We start from the raw sequence: 5,129 nt of genomic DNA, 5'->3' as shown, positions 1-5,129 counted from the left end.
TGAGGGATTTTTATTACATTCCTGTAAATATCACACATAGGCAAATTTCATTTTTATATCAACCATACTGTTATCAGATTTTCATTGTTGTTTTTCTCTTAGGTGTTTGTTATCAGGATAGAAATTTTTTTCTTCTCTCATGCTCCTTTGGAGCAAATGTTACTTTGGAATTAATGGCTATGTACCCAGCATCAATGACTGTAGCCTCAGGACTGCTTAAGTGTCCCAGAGCTCAGTGGGCACATAGCAGTGAGAAAGACTGAGACCCATTAACTGAGATGGGCAGATAGGAAGGGGGAAAACTACAGTCCTCATGTCTGCAAAGAGAAATTAATTATCTTTCTCATGACACTAGGGGAGGTTCAAGGGAGTGAATATAGGTGGGGAAAGGCGCAAGTAAAGGTGTCAGGGATTAATAACATCTGATAAAGTTACAATAAAGACTTCTCAGGGGCCTGCAAGGGGCCTGAGCAGAGACAGCCCCGCTGCTGAGGGTCGTGACAGGCTGCGGCGGATAATGAGATGCAGAATGTTTCCTTTTGGCTCCTGCCTTTGGACCTCGGAGGGAGAGACTTCTCGCCCGCATTAATGGAGCGACGTACAGATTTAGGACCCTGTGGAGCCTTTCCCCCCTCCCCCGCCTACTCGCTCAGGCACACCAAGGGCAGCCTTCGCGGGGTCCTCACGGCCGCCAAGATGGCGGCCCCCACGGTGAAGGCTGAGGGAGGCTGGCGGACCCTGGCGCTGAACCTGCGGAGTGCCGTCCTGCGGCTTCCAGGGCTAACCCAGGTGAGCTGGAGCCGCCATGGTCCCGAATACAAGGACCCACGGATAGACCAGGAGTATTACCGTAAACCATTGGCAGAGTTGACCAAGGAAGAGAAGTATGAACCGGAACTCAGGAAGACTCAGCTTACTTACCAAAGCTGCTCCAGCGGCGAAAACAAGCTCTGGGTGAGAAGACCCCAAGGTCAGTAAACTCACCAACATGCTGCTGAAAGGAGGAAACAGTCCTGCCCAGATCCCTCCTGATGCAGACTCTGGAAGCTGTGAAACGGAAGCAGTTTGAGGAGTACCCTGCCGCCTCCGCAGAGGAACAGGCCACCATGGAAGGCAACCCCTCTGCCGTCTTCCACCCAGCCTGCGGAGCTGCGAGCCCGTGATAGGGCTGGTCCCATCCTCGGAGGGGGCCATTTTTATCCGGTCCCGGTGACACTTGCCCATCGGCGTCGTTGCTTCTTGGCCATGAAGTGGATGATCAAGGAGTGCAGGGAGAAGAAGCACCGGCGGATGCTGATGCCAGAGAAGTTGTCACACGAGCCGCTGGAGGCTTTTCACAACTAGGGCCCTGTGATCAAGAAGAAGCGTGACATGCACAAGATGGCCGAGGCCAGCCTGGCCTACCATTGGTGGTAGAGGCGCTCCACTGCAAGAAATAATGGGAGCCACTATCCTAGTGAAAATCACAGGCCTTTTCAAGGGCAGGCCAGGCTAAGGGTGGAACAACATGTTTATGCTTGTTAGTCCTTTGTTTGGGGGGCTGGACGTGCCTTTCCTGCTCTGTCTCCTCATGAAGAGGAAACAGATCAATCTGGATTTCCCCCAGCAACTTAGGGCCCATCCAGCTTCTCTCTCTCAATTCAGGGTAGAACGTTGAATGATGGGAAAGGAAAGCAGTTTTAATATTAGAAAAAGTTTATTAGAAAATTCTTGCCCTGAACTGGTGAACTGGTGTAGCATGTGATATGGAAACTGCCATTTACTAAAATCGACTGGAAGTTAAAAAAAAAAAAAAAAAAAAGACTTCTCTACAGAATCAGCTTTTGTATACTTGTATATCCTAAAGAATTGGGTAATCTATCCTTTCAACCAGTTTATCACTATATCTAACATTAATATTCGATGTGAAATGTCCATGATTATGTTTCATATATTCCCAGGGGTGTTGGAAGAACAGCCTATGGCAAGTTAGAAAGATCTATGAAATAATGACCACAGAAATTCATCTAAGAGGGCACTGACTTGAGTCTAACGTCAAGAATTATGGCTCAGTGCTGTCAAACCGTTCCAGGTTCCTGCAGTATATGTAACCTCTTCACATATTCTTGCAGCACCCAGACATGGTGTCCATTTGTTCACCACTGTATCTCTAGTGCCCTAAACAGTACTTAGCACATACCAGGACTACTCTACATATTGTTAAAGGAAACTGATATTCAGAGATCTTAAGTATCTAGTTCTTGAAAAATTCAAATTCAGGTCTATCTGGCTCCAATTTATGCTTTTCTTATATTCACTCATGCATTATATGACTTATTTAATGCACCCTTCTTATTATTTTTAGCAAATTTAGGGGTATAAACAATGCATAAAGGATCTGATTTAAATGTTATGTCACTTTAATAAATATTGTTGATGAAAATTGAATAAACCCTTATAGAAACTCTAGAAGTAGGAAAGTTTTATTTGAACCCAAGTTAGGGAAGCACATTTTTTTTAAAAATTTTTATTTATTTATAATAGTCACAGAGAGAGAGAGAGAGGCAGAGACATAGGCAGAGGGAGAAGCAGGCTCCATGCTCCGGGAGCCTGATGTGGGATTCGATCCCGGGCCTCCAGGATCGCGCCCTGGGCCAAAGGCAAGTGCCAAACCGCTGCGCCACCCAGGGATCCCCGGGAAGCACATTTTTTAAGGAAGAAAGTGTTCTGGCAAATGAACAGTCTTTACAGGCTTATAGACTTTTTTACATCTTGCAAAAGCTCAAAGGGTTATAGATTAGCATATAGGCAGGAATCAAGAGTTTTATCATAAAGGAATTCAGGGAATAGGAGCATTGTTTGGTGTCCCAGGAACAAGATGGTTTCCCTTTAGACTACTCATTCACAAAGCAGATGTACAATATATACTTGGTGAGCCATACATCAGGCTTTTGGTTTGAACAAAGTTGAAAGTTTATATATAGTCATGTCTTAGGAAGAAATCTAAAATTGCTTCTCTTGTAAATCAGGCCTTTATAGAGTTTTTCTCTCATCATTTCTCTTTAGAAAGAAAGCAGAGATGATCATTATTTTGTCCCTTGATGCTAGGCCTGATTTAGGTTGTCTAGGAGTCCACCTGGGAAGGTCAAGAGTATGGCCTGTAGTAGGAAATATTACAATTGGGTTTTATTTTGTTTTGTTTTGTTTGTTTTTTAGATCAATTTGAGATCAAACTGTCGTGGAAACATTGTACATGTGCTTTGTGGTAAGTTTTGCCTTTACATTTTTTAGTAACCTTTGTAGTAGACCTGCAGAATTAGTAACAAAAATCCAATTAGTAACTCCCTGTCCCTCTCCCCCCATTTGCACTCTCTGTCTCTCTCTCTCTCAAATAAATAAAATATATTTTTTTAAAATCCAAGTAGTAATAACTGAAGCAACCAATGGGAATAGGTACAGAATTAGAAAATCCATTACAAGTATTTTGATAATCTTAAATTGAGTATTCATTACCTTTTTTATCTATAATTATTTGTACCTTGTGATACATTTGAGCTGATTAGTTTAAAATGGTATATTTCTGTTATTATATGTAAGAATTTCTCCGGCCAATTAGTTTTATAGATAATGTATCTTGTGGCTGTTGTAATTCTATCTCCCCAAACTTCTGGTCCTCAATATCAATATTAGTATACATTTTGTTAGTATCATGCAATTCTCTTTGAATTGCACAGCCAGTATTATACCATATAACAGTAGTGTTCTGATAAAAAGTACTCTGGTTACAAAATAAGTCAGACTACTACAGAAGTGTTTTGTTAAACCTTCCCACAAAATCTTCTATTTCCCATATACCATATGTTAGTTTATAGAGTCATAACTGTTACAGGCCAACTTGGAATGAATTCAGGGTTCCATTGTTGTTCAGGGCATAACCATATATTTTGCCTAAATTTACAGATGTCGGTGGATATTGGAATCTAACAAGAATCTTTGGACAATAAGCCCATCTTCCTCCAATAGGAAGAACTCTGGTGGTATTTAAAAAAAATTGGGGGGGGGTGCTGGCTGGCACAGTTGGTAAAGTACATATGTACATTGTGAGATTAAGAAAAAATAAATAAAAATTTTAAATGAAATTAAACCTTAAAAAATAAAAATAGGAACTATTTTATTTTTTGAGATGTTAAAAAAACATTGGAAGATCAGGTTGTCCATAAATTTGGAAACCAAGGCAGTAATTGAACATTTATATAAGTTACAGAAGTCTTTAAATGATTTTCCACAAATGAGGGGAGCTGTATATTTTGGATGTCTATAGTAAATAAAAAGGGCATTGACCCAAAGTTACCTCAAAATCTTCTTCAAAATCCTCAAAATCTGGGGGAGGGGCTGAATCCACCAAGTTACTCCTAAAGTAGTAGCTCGGATAGATACCCATTTTCGTTTCTTATTTTGTCTTGGGCTATTCCATCCCCCCCCCCCCCCAAAAAAAAAGAGTGTGGGCACATTGGATATTTTGGCATTTTGGACAAGCTTCCACTATTTCTCCCACTGTACCTAAGAATCTTTCTCAATAAATTACTATCTACCTTTATAGAGTCAAGATGGTCAGTCTGTCAAGTGTTGTATATAATTCAGGTTAAATTTGAATTAGGTAGTACTTATTGAAAGGTTTTTTTCGAATAGAGGTCCTTTATAATATATAAGCACCAATGTAGCTAAAGGAACATTAAAATGTGCCCAAAATGTCATTATATATTTTATCTAAGTTCTCATCATAATAAAGTACTAGGATAGTATTTGAAGTTATGTTAGTTAAATCAGCAGGTAATCATAATATTTTGTCAGGATGCAATAAAGGGGGAGGTAAAAGCAAATACATAGGTTTACTATCTTCTAATATTGCAATTTAAAAAAAGGAGGGTAGGGATCCCTGGGTGGCGCAGCGGTTTGGCGCCTGCCTTTGACCCAGGGCGCGATCCTGGAGACCCGGGATCGAATCCCACCTCGGGCTCCCGGTGCATGGAGCCTGTTTCTCCCTCTGCCTGTGTCTCTGCCTCTCTCTCTCTCTCTGTGACTATCATAAATAAATAAAAATTAAAAAAAAAATAAAAAAAAATAAAAATAAAAAAAGGAGGGTAGAAGTA

General features: G+C 40.9%; 1 pseudogene; it reads left to right on the top strand.

The window, feature by feature from the left end:
- Positions 1-696: 696 nt before the first annotated feature.
- LOC112916957 (small ribosomal subunit protein uS7m pseudogene) lies at positions 697-1,416 on the top strand (annotated as a pseudogene).
- The last annotated feature ends 3,713 nt before the right edge of the window (positions 1,417-5,129 follow it).

The sequence above is a fragment of the Vulpes vulpes genome, chromosome 13, assembly GCF_048418805.1.
Source record: "Vulpes vulpes isolate BD-2025 chromosome 13, VulVul3, whole genome shotgun sequence".
In the NCBI taxonomy this organism is placed as follows: domain Eukaryota; kingdom Metazoa; phylum Chordata; class Mammalia; order Carnivora; family Canidae; genus Vulpes; species Vulpes vulpes.
The sequence above is the reverse complement of the archived record's forward strand: the minus strand, read 5'-3'. Positions and strand labels throughout refer to the sequence as shown.